This window comes from Bos taurus, chromosome 21 (genome assembly GCF_002263795.3).
Source record: "Bos taurus isolate L1 Dominette 01449 registration number 42190680 breed Hereford chromosome 21, ARS-UCD2.0, whole genome shotgun sequence".
In the NCBI taxonomy this organism is placed as follows: Eukaryota; Metazoa; Chordata; class Mammalia; order Artiodactyla; family Bovidae; genus Bos; species Bos taurus.
In genome coordinates this window covers 23,414,311-23,426,460 of record NC_037348.1, presented here as the reverse complement: position 1 = coordinate 23,426,460, position 12,150 = coordinate 23,414,311, and the positions used below count along the sequence as shown (strand labels likewise).

The 12,150-nt window shown below is 42.7% G+C and overlaps 1 pseudogene; it reads left to right on the top strand.

Annotated features, from left to right (window-relative positions):
- The first annotated feature begins 646 nt into the window (after positions 1-646).
- On the top strand, positions 647-4,233 carry LOC789091 (nucleolar RNA helicase 2-like; annotated as a pseudogene).
- Positions 4,234-12,150: the final 7,917 nt, after the last annotated feature.

Sequence of the window (12,150 nt, the reverse complement as noted above, 5' to 3'; positions counted from 1 at the left end):
GAATTGGAGGTGCCAGTCAGCACTGGTGGACAAGTGTAGTTATAGGAAATGTCCACAAGGCGGCAGCACTTCTTCACGTTCAACTGGTTGCACCTGCGCCCAGAGCCTTAGGGAAAGTGGGCTTCCTGGGCTGTGAATTACGGTGGGGTGTGCCTGAGCAAACACCCAAGGACTTCAGTCTCCCTACTTCTTCTCCCTAAAGCTTCACTCCTCCCCTCCAGGCTCATGCCTACCTTGGGTACCACTCCCTGCTGAGGTGCCTAGGAGGCTGCACACTCAGGAAGGAGACTTCAGCTGGGGACCCCAGCACCGGAGAGCTGGATACTTGGTGACTTTCCCCTGTATCCAGAGTCAGGCCACCATTTCTGGGGTTCACTAGGGAGTCTGGCTCCAGCCAGAGAAAACCAGACAGTACAGGCTTAAGAGGAGCCTCAGTGCAGGGTGCCCTGCGCGGCTGTGTCGGCCCCACCCCAGTGCAGCCCTGGGACTGAGTCTACTCAGGGTCCAGGGAGGGGATAGCAAGTCACAGAGGTCGGAGGGCATAAACTAACATTGTATTTCTTTCCTTTTGTCTCATGTCAGTGCTATGTTGAAGTCTAGTCAATTTGCAGTTTTGTGCTTGTCCTCAGTGAGCAACTGAGACTGGTTGGCCTACACAGCTTGTGTGAGTGATGCCAGGGAAACTTCTTAGTGACGCAGATTTGGAGTCAGACGCAGCCGTGGCAGGAGTGGAGACGCCGCAAAAGCAAAATGAGAAGAAAGGTAAAAAAGAGAAGCCAAAATCTAGTAAGACTAAAAGGGAAGCAGAAGAAAAGTAAGAAATAATTTCTCCCAAAGCTAAAAAGGTTAAAAAGAAAGCAGAACCTTCTGAGGTTGATGTGAATTCTCCTAAATCTAAAAGTCAAAAAAGAAAGAGGAGCCATCCTAAGATGACATTATTTCTCCTAAAACCAAAGTTCAAAAAAATTCAAAGGAGGCCTGTGAAAATACAATTGTTTCTCTTAAAACCAAAAAAGTTATAAAAAATGAAGAGCCTTCTGAGGAAGAATTGGGTGCACCCAAGCCCAAAAATAGGAAGGAAGAAAAAGAAATAAATGGAGAAATTCGAGAGAAAAGCCCCAACCTCAAGAATGGATTCCCTGATTCTGGACCTGACTCCAACTCCAAGGAAGCTGCCAGTGAAGAAAACAGTGAGTTAGAGCAGGGAATGACTGTGGAGCAAAAAGAAGAAGCTTTCTCTAATTTTCCCGTATCTGAAGAAACTATTCAACTTCCCAAAGCCCATGGGGTGACCTTCCTGTTTCCTATACAAGCAAAGATGTTTCACTGTGTCTATAGTGGGAAGGATTTGATTGCACAGGCGCAGACAGGAACTGCAAAGACATTCTCTTTTGCTATCCCTTTGGTTGAGAAACTTCTTGGAGAACTGCAAGACTGGAAGAGAGGTCATGCCCCTCAGGTACCGGTTCTTGCTCCACAAGGGAGCTGGCAAGTCAAGTAAGCAGAGACTTCAGTGACATCACAACAAACCTGGCAGCGGCTTGTTTTCATGGTGAAATGTCATATCAAAGACCACCTGCAGAATGGCAAGCTAGATCTCACCAAACTTAAGCATGTTATCCTGGCTGAAGTTGACCAGATGTTGGATATGGGCTTTCCTGATCAAGTGGAAGAGATTTTATGTGTGACATACAAGAAAGATTCAGAAGACAATCCCCAAACACTGCTTTTTTCTGCAACTTGCCCCAATTGGGTGTATAATGTTGCTACGAAATACATGAAATCTACATACGAACAAGTGGACCTGACTGGTAAAAAGACGCAGAAAACTGCAATAACTCTAGAGCATCTGGCTATCAAGTGCCACTGGGCTCAGAGGACATCAGTTACTGGAGATGTGTCTCAGTGTACAGTGGTTATCAAGGGCGCACTATCATATTTTGTGAAATGAAGAAAGAAGCCCAGGAGTTGTCACAGAATGTGGCTGTAAGACAGGATGCCAGTCATTACACCAGACATTCCACAGAAGCAGAGGGAAATCGCCCTGAGAGGTTTTAGAAATGGTGATTTTGGAGTTTTGGTTGCAACCAATGTTCCTGCACATGGGTGAGACATCCCCAAGGTTGATCTGGTTGTTCAGAGTTCTCCACCAAAGGATGTAGAATCCTACATTCATCATTATGGGCAAATAGGTAGAGTGGAGAGGACCGGGGTTTGCATCTGCTTCTACCAGCACAAAGAAGAATACCAGTCAGCCCAAGTGGAGCAAAAAGCGGGAATTTTTTTTTAATATAAATTTATTTATTTTAATTGGAGGCTAATTACTTTACAATATTGTATTGGTTTTGCCATACATCAACATGAATCTGCCACGGCTGTACATGTGTTCCCCATCCTGAACCCCCCTCCCACCTCCCTCCCCATCCCATCCCTCTGGGTCATCCCAGTGCACCAGCCCCAGGCATCCTGTATCATGCATCGAACCTGGACTGGAGATTCATTTCATATATGATATTATACATGTTTCAATGCTTTTCTCCCAAATCATCCCTCCCTCCCTCTTCCACAGAGTCCAAAAGACTGTTCTATACATCTGTGTCTCTTTTGCTGTCTCGCATACAGGGTTATTGTTACCATCTTTCTAAATTCCATATATATGCGTTAGTATACTGTATTGGTGTTTTTCTTTCTGGCTTACTTCACTCTGTATAATAGGCTCCAGTTTCATTCACCTCATTAGAACTGATTCAAATGTATTCTTTTTAATGGCTGAGTAATACTCCATTGTGTATATGTACCACAGCTGTCTTATCCATTCATCTGCTGATGGACATCTAGGTTGCTTCCATGTCCTGGCTATTATAAACAGTGCTGCAATGAACATTGGGGTACACGTGTCTCTTTCAATTCTGGTTTCCTCGGTATGTATGCCCAGCAGTGGGATTGCTGGATCATAAGGCAGTTCTGTTTCCAATTTTTTAAGGAATCTCCACACTGTTCTCCATAGTGGCTGTACTAGTTTGCATTCCCACCAACAGTGTAAGAGGGTTCCCTTTTCTCCACACCCTCTCCAGCATTTATTGCTTGTAGAGTTTTGGATAGCAGCCATTCTGACCGGCGTGAGATGGTACCTCTTTGTGGTTTTGATTTGCATTTCTCTGATAATGAGTGATGTTGAACATCTTTTCATGTGTTTGTTAGCCATCTGTAAGTCTTCTTTGGAGAAATGTCTGAAAAAGCAGGAATTAAATTTTAACAAATAGCTGTTCCTTCTGCAACAGAGGTAATAAAAGCTTCTAGCAAAGATGCCATCAGGCTCCTGGACTCTGTGCCTCCCACTGCGATTGGTCACTTCAAGCAGTCAGCCGAGAAGCTGACTTCGGAGAAGGGAGCTGTAGAAGCCCTGGCAGCAGCCCTGGCCCGCATTTCCGGTGCCACCTCGGTAGCCCAGCGCTCCTTGATCAACTCCAAAGCGGGCTCTGTGATTATGATCTTGTGGTGCTCAACTGAAATGCCAAACATTAGCTATGCTTGGAAAGAATTTAAAGAGCAGCTGGGTGAGGATATTGATTCCAAAGTGAAGGGAATGGTCTTTCTCAAAGGAAAGCAGGGTGTTTGCTTTGATATCCCTACTGCATCAGTAACAGAAGTACGGGAAAAGTGGCATGATTCACGGCACTGGCAGCTTCTACCAGCACAGAAGCAACCAGAGCTAGACGGTCCACGGGAAGGATATTGCAACTTCCGAGGACAGTGAGAAGGCCATTGAGGCTTCAGGGGACAGGCGAGGCCAACCAAGGTGTCAGGGGACAGCAGGAAAGAAGTAGAAGCTTCAAAGGACAGCGATCAGGAGGTGGCAACAAAAGTAACAGATTCCAAAACAAAGGCCAGAAGCAGAGTTTTAATAAAGCATTTGGACAGCAATTTGAAGTAGAAGATTTATTTGCCAAAAACAGAACTATGTTCCGCAACGTGGAACAACATTATTATCAGCAACATTATTTTTCATACAAAGTTAAAAGCACATTGTATTTCCTTCCTGACCACTTGCCCAGTCCCCATCTCTTTGAGAGAGAAAAGCTTCATCTAAATTATTTCATCTGATTGATGACTGTCATTTATAACTTTATTGCTACTTGTGTATTGGGTATTCCTTTGGAAAATGTGTATGGATTCATTACATATTCTGATGTATTGTCTATAGATTATAAGATAAAGTCAAGCATGTCTCTGCTGATACTTTTTAAGTTGAACTGTCTTTATACTTAGAAATGTCTCTTAATAGTAGGGTTCCTGGGAGAAGGCAATGGCACCCCACTCCAGTACGCTTGCCTGGAGAATCCCATGGACGGAGGAGCCTGGTAGGCTACAGTCCATGGGGTCGCTAAGAGTTGGACACGACTGAGCGACTTCACTTTCACTTTTCACTTTCCTGCATTGGAGAAGGAAATGGCAACCCACTCCAGTATTCTTTCCTGGAGACTCCCAGGGACAGAGGAGCCTGTTGGGCTGCCGTCTGTGGAGTCACACAGAGTCGGACACGACTGATGCAACTTAGCAGCAGCAGCAGTAGGATTCCCTGGTGGCTCAGATGGTAAAGACTGGCAATGCAGGATCCCTGGGTCAGGAAGATCCCCTGGAGAAGGAAATGGCAACCCAGTCCAGGAACCTTGCCTGTAGAATTCCATGGACAGAGGAGCCTAGCAGGCTCCAGTCCATGGGGTTGCAGAGAGTCAGGCATGACGGAGCAACTATCACTCAGTGAGCAATGGATTGATTTACTTGTGACAGATAAATACAGCATATTTGTACTTTTTAAAAAAATTTTTGCCATAGACTTTATTAAACAAAGTTCATAAACTTCTCTGTGCTGTATATCAGGTCCCTCTGGACTCTTCATTAGAAATACACATTTTTTGTACATGTGCAAGGAAAAGAAGGAGATAGTCCTTGTGGATTATCTATTACAGCCACAGATTTCTATGTATATGTTAGAGACAAATGTTTCTCTGTATATGAGCATAAACGCAAGAAAGTAAGGAAGGAGATAATCCTTGTGGGTTAGCTAATACAGATACAGATTTCTGTGTATACGTCAGTACTGACTTCCTAATTCATCCCTAGCCCTTTCCATTTTTTTCCCCTGCAATTCTTTGTGTATGAATCTCTGAGTCTCCTTTTGTGTTGTAAATTACTTCCACTGTCTCTCTCTCTCTCTTTTTTTTTTTACTTTGCCTGGAAGGGACATCATCTGCTATTTTCTTCCTCTGTTGCTAAATCCACTTACTGTATGATCCTCCAAGGTCCATCCTTGTGGTGACCAGTGGCTTAATTTCGTAATTTCAGTGGCAATTTTTATATCTGAATAACAGCCTATTGTATATATGTACCACGTTTCTTTAAGATTTACTCTGTCGGTGATACTTTATTGAGTCTGTGTCTTGGCTATTGGAAGTAGCATTGCAGTGAACGCTGTGGTGTGTGTGTCTTTTTGAATGATGATTCTCTCAGGATTTAGGTTCATGTGTGGGAAGTCCATATCCTAGGCTTAGTTTTCTGGAAAGTTTTTTTTTTTTTTTTTTTTTTCTGGGATGGGGAAGCTGTCCTTTCTAGCAACTGTTGCCAATGTCCATTCCCACTAACTATGCAGGGAGGTTCCCTCTTCTCCCAGCTCTCTCCCACATTTATTATTTGTCAACTTGTGAAGATGACCATTCTGACAGGTGGGATTTGATTTTTTGTTGTCGTTTTAATCGGCATTCCTCCTGTAATATTTAGGGATGTGGAGCATCTTGTCCTGAGGCCATCTGGGTTTTTTTTTTCCTAAAGGATGTGAGGAAATTTTATATGTTACAAGATGCTTCTTGAAAGGCAGTTATGTTTGGAATTGATTTCTGCAATACCCACCCCAGGACCTTTCCAGGGGGCTGTGGTCTTTAACAGCCACACAGGTGCCAGTAAACACCAGTGGGCAAGTTGTAGTTACAGGAAATGTCCAAATGGTGGCAGCACTTTGTCATGCCCAACTCTGGTTCCACCTGCAACCAGAGCCTTAGGGAAGGTTAACTTCCTGGACTATAAATTTGAGTGGAATGTGACTGAGCAAACCCCAAAGGCCTTGAGTCTCACTGCTTCCCCCTAAAGCTTTACCCCTCCCCTCAAGTCTCATGCCTACCTGGGGCACTGCTCCCAGCTGAGGTGCCTAGGAGGCTGCACTCTCAGAAAGGAGGCTTCAACTGGGGACCCCAGTGCCAGGGCCCTGGATACTTGGTGACTTTACCCTTGCCCTCAAGGCCAGAGGTTCAGGCCACCATCAGTGGGTTGCACTAGGGATTCTGGTCCCAGCCAGAGAAAACCAGAGACAGTACAGGATTGAAACAGATCTCAATGCAGGGCATCCTGCCTGGCTGTCTAGACCCCACACTAGCCCAGCCCTGGAATTCAAGCCTAATCACGTTCCTGGGATCAAATAGCATCCTGAGTCCAGCAGGTGGGAGGGCATAAACTAGGCATTACTTTTCTTTCCTTTTCTTTAATCTCCTGCCAACGCTATGTTGAAGTCTAGTTGATCTGCAGTTTTGTGCTTGTCTTCAGTGTGTTGCTGGCCAAAAGCTTGGCCTCTCTGCCCACCGAAGCTGAATGAAAAATATGGAGACAGAGTTTGGAGGAAATAGAAAGGTGGCTTTAATTCTCAGCCGGCAGAGTGCGGAACGCAGTAGTCTCATGCCTCAAGAACTGTGCCCCCGCTCCACAAGGAGTCTAGGAGCTTACATAAGATGAGGGACAAAGGTATTAGGATCTTGATTTCTTCCTCGTGCATTGTTTTGTCGACTAAAAAATATAGTCACACCCTGAAAGTAGAGTTATTTTATTTGATGCGAATGCTTAGGACTTCAAACCCAGGAGACAGCATCTCAGTAGCTCTGAGAAAACTGCTCCAAGGAGGCAGAGGGTGAGTCAGGCTATGTACAGGTTTGCAACACAGGGAGCAGGCAGTCTGCACATCAAAGATCAGGTATCAGGTTAAGGGATCTAGCATTCTGTGTCTGGGAGGTGCAGCCTCGGGGTCACTGCCTCCACTCCTTTCCCGTGACCTCAGCTGTCGGGGCCAGTCCCATCTCCTCGCCCACCTTGCTTCCTGCACCCCCAGCCCCTCAGCAGTCACTGGGGGCGGGGGCAGCAGCAGCACCCCCTGGATCACAATCTGGGGAGCCCTCACTCACATTTGGGGGCCAGAAATCACTGATGGCGGTGACATTTCTTGTTCATTAATATGGCAGGAGATATTTTCATTTAACAATTTCAAAGACAGTCACAGGCTAGAGTCAGTAGCTCAGTCATTGAGTCTGGCCGTTCAGTGGCTCTGTGGCCTTCTTTCCGATGTGTAACACAAGGGCGAGGGTGTCGTAAGCAGATAGGGGATGTATTTAGCATAGAGTCTAAAGAAAAATGTGAACTGTAACGCCTGCAGAGTTAGGCTGCAGAAAAGCAAACTTACAGACATGCAGAGTTAGGAGCAGTTAAAGTAAAAAAGTAGGAATGTTCAGGCCTGCTCACTGTTCTCTTTATCTTCTTTGTTCTCAGGAAGGGGAAAGAGAAAAACTCACTCCTTTTTTTTTCCTTCCACTGCAACAAGTGTACAACAGACTGATTCAGTTATGACTTAATCATACAACATATTTGTACTTTTTATTGATTCTTTTGCCATAGAGATTATTGAACAAGGTGGAGTAAAGTTCTCTATGTGAACATCAGGTCCCTGTGGAGGAACTATTAGAGATACAAATGTTTTTATATGTGCAAAAGGAAGGGAATATTCCTTGTGTATTATCTATTATAGTGACAGGTATTTATTTATATGTTAGATATAAGTATTTCTATGTATATGTAAATAGAAGAAAGGAAGGCAGGAGATAATCCTTGTGGATTAGCTAATACAGATACAGATTTCTGTGTTTACATTAGTACTGACCTCCTAATTCATCTCTAGCCCTTTTCTTTCTCTGGATTCTTTTTTTGTATTTGAAGCTCTGAGTCTCCTTTGGTGTTGTAAATTACTTCCAATGTATTTCTTTTTTTAAACTTTGCCTACAAAGGACATCATCTGCTATTTTCTTCCTCTGTTGCAGACTCCACTTAGTGTTTGATCCTCCAGGGTTCAACCTTGTGGTGACCAGTGGCATAATTTCATAATTTCAGTGGCAGTTTTCTTGTCTGAGTAATGGCCCATTGTACATATGTACCACATTTCTTTAAGATTTAATCTGTCTATTGTAAGTAGCAGTACAATGAGGGGGGGGGGGGTTCACATGCCTGTTTGAATGGTGGTTTTCTCAGGACATTGACCAGGTGAGGGAACGTCAGATCCTACGGTTAGCTGTCTCAAGGGGCAGTCTCTATCCCACCCTAGTCCTTCTTCCTTCCTTATTTATTATCTGTTTATCTTTTTTCCCCCAGTTTTGTGTTTCAATCCTTGCCAAATTTTAATGGAGCTGTTTGGTATAATTTGAGTATAGATCCTTTATCTGATATGTGTTTTGGAAATAGTCTCTTTCAGTTTGTGGTTCATTATTTGATTTTCTGAATAAGGTATTTCATAGAGTAAAAGTTTTTAATTTAATAAGTAATTTTATAATTTTTATTTTTTCTGAGTAAGTTTTTACTCATATGAAAGTGAGTAATTGTAAGGAAGTGAGTAATATGAATGTTATTAGTTATATGAAAGTTATTAATTTTATGAAAATTATTCAATTTATGCCAGTTATTCAGTTTATGAAAGTTATTTTTATGGAAGTTTTAATTTTATGGAATATTGATCTACATAGATATATATATATATTTATCTACCGAGAGATATAAATATCTATGTACCCAGAGATGTTAAAATCTACACAGAGATATAAAAATTATATCTTGATAAAAATATCTATGTACATATCTGTTTATATTCTTTGGCTAGGTGTGTTTTTCAGCCTTTACCAAATGTGAATGGGGCTGTTTGGTCTAATTTGAGTACAGATCCTTTATTTGATATGTGTTTTGGAAATGATTTCTTCCAGTCTGTGGTTCATCTTTTGGTTTTCTGAATAAGGTGTCTCCTGGAATAGAAATTTTTAATTTTATAAATAATTTTATAATTTCAATATTATGAGAAAGTTTTTAATTTGATGAAGCAGTTTTTAATCTCACGAAGTTTAAATTTTCAGAAACTTATTCATTTTATGAACTTTTAAATTCTTTGTTGCTGTTCAGTTGCTAAGTTGTGTCCAACTCTTTGTGACCCCATGGACTGCAGCACGCCAGTATTCTCTGTCCACTCTCTCCTGGAGTTTGCTAATTCATGTCCACTGAGTCAGTGATGCCATCCAACCATCAGATCCTCTGCCGCCCCCTTCTCCTCCTGCCCTCAATCTTTCCCAGAATCAGGGTCTTTTCAAATGAGTCAGTTTTTCACGTCAGGTGGCTGAAGTATTGGAGCTTCAACTTCAGCATCAGTCTTTCCAATGAATACTCAAGGTTGATTTCCCTTAGGATTGACTGGTTTGATCTCCAAGATGTCCAAGGAACTCTCAAGAGTCTTCTCTAGCACCACAGTTCAAAAGCATCAGTTCTGCAGTGCTCAGCCTTCTTTATGGTCCAACTCTCATATGCATGCTACTGCTGCTAAGTCGCTTCAGTCGTGTCCGACTCTGTGAGACCCCAGAAATGACAGCCCACCAGGCTCCCCCGTCCCTGGGATTCTCCAGGCAAGAACACTGGAGTGGGTTGCCATTTCCTTCTCCAATGCATGAAAGTGAAAAGTGAAAGTGAAGTCGCTCAGTCGTGTCGGACTCTTCTCGACCCCATGGACTGCAGCCTACCAGGCTCCTCCATCCATGGGATTTTCCAGGCAGGAGTACTGGTGTGGGGTGCCATAGCCTTCTGCATACCTGACTACTGGAAAAACCATAGCTTTGATTATACAGACCTTTTTCAGCAAAGTGATGTGTCTGCTTTTTAACATTCTGTCTAGGTTTGTCATAGGTTTTTTTCAAAAGAACAAATATCTTTTAATTTCATGCTGCAGTCACCATGAAATTTGAAGCACAGTGATTTTGGAGCCCAAGAAAAGAAAATCTGCCACTGTTTGCATTTTTTCCCCAATCTGTTTGCCATGATGTGACAGCACTGGATGCCATGATTTTAAGTTGAGTTTGAAGTCAGTTTTTTCACTCTCTCTTCCACCCTCATCAAGAGGCTCTTTAGTTCTTCTTAGTTTTCTGCCATTAGGGTGGTATCATCTGCATATGTGAGGTTGTTAATATTTCTCCCATCTGTCTTGATTCCAGCTTATGATTCATCCAGCCAGGCATTTAGCAAGATGTACTCTGCATATGGCCTTTTATACAGTTCATGAGGTTCTCAAGGCAAGTATACTGGCATGGTTTGCCATTCCCTCCTCTAGTGGATCATGTTTTGTCACAACTCTCTGCTATGACCCGTGCATCTTGAGTGGCCCTGCATGGCATGGCTCATAGCTTCACTGAGTTATACAAGCCCCTTTGCCACAACAAGGCAGTGATCCACGAAAGGGATTCTTCATGTCATTGACCCTTTTTCAACAACACAAGGGATGACTTTACACATGGACCTCACCAAATGGTCATTACTGAACTCAAATTGATTACATTCTTTGTAGCTGAAGCTGGAGGAACTATAATCAGTCAGCAAAAACAAGACTTGGAGCTGACTATGGCTCATATCATCAGATTCTCACAGAAAAACTCAGGCTTAAACTAAAGAAAACATGGGAAAAACACTAGACCAGCCAGGTATGACTTAAATCAAATGCCATATGGATTCACAGTAGAGGTAATGAATAGATTCAAGGGACTAGATCTAGAGTGTGCCTGAAAAACTATGGACAGAGGTCTGTAATATTGTACAGGAGGTGGCAAACAAAACCATCCCAAAGAAAAAGAAAAGCAAGAAGGCAAAGTGGTTATCCAAGGAGGCTTTACAAATAGTGGAAGAATGAAAAGAATCAAAAAGCAAGGGAGAGAGGGAAAGGTACATCCAACTAAATGCAGAGTTCCAAAGAACAGCTAGGAGAGACAAGAAGGCCTTCTTCAATGAACAGTGCATAAAGCTAGAATAAAAAACAGAAGGGGAGAGACTAGAAATCTCTTCAGGAAAATTGAAAACATCAAGGGAGCATTCCACCCAAAGATGGCATAATAAAGGATAAAAATGATAGAGAAGACAATGAAGAGATCAAGAAGAGATGAATACATGGAAGAACTGTATAAAAAAGATCTTAATGAACTGCATTACCACGATGATGTGGTTAGTCACCCAGAGCCAGACATTTGGGAGTGTGAAGTCAAGTGGGCCTTAAGAAGCACTACTGTTAATAAAGCTAGTGGATGCAAAGAAATTCCAGCAGAATTATTCAAATCCCTAAAGGATGATGTCATCAAGATTTTGCATTCATTATATCAGCAAATCTGGAAACCCAGCAGTGGCCACAGGACTGGAAAAGGTCAATCCTCATCCCAGTTCCCAAGAAGGGTAGTACCAAAGAATGTGCTAACCACTGACATTTGCACTCATCTCCCATGCTAGTAAGGTCATGCTTAAAATCTTGCATGCTAGGCTTCAGCATTATGTGAACCAAAAACTTCCAGATGTCCAAGCTGGGTTTAGAAATGGAGGAGAAACTAAAGATCAAATTGCCAACATTCACTGGATTATAGAGAAAGCAAGGGAATTTCAGGAAAACATCTATCTCTGTTTCATTGACAACACTAAAGCCTTTGACTATGTGGATCATGACAAACTATAGAAAGTTCTTAAAGAGATGGGAATACCAGACCATCTTGTCTGTCTTCTGAGAAATCTGTGTGCAGGTCAAGAAGTAACAGTTAGAACCCTGTATAGAACAACTGATTGGTTCAAGATTGAGAAAGGAATACGACAGCGCTGTCTGCTGTCACCCCATTTGTTTAACCTATACTTTAAGCACATCATGAAAAAGGCTGGGCTGGATGAGTTACAAGCTGAAATCAAGATAGGCGGGAAACACATCAACAGCCTCAGATATGGGGATGATACCACTCTAATGGCAGAATGTGAAGAGGAACTAAAGAGCTTCTTGCTGAGTGAAGGAGA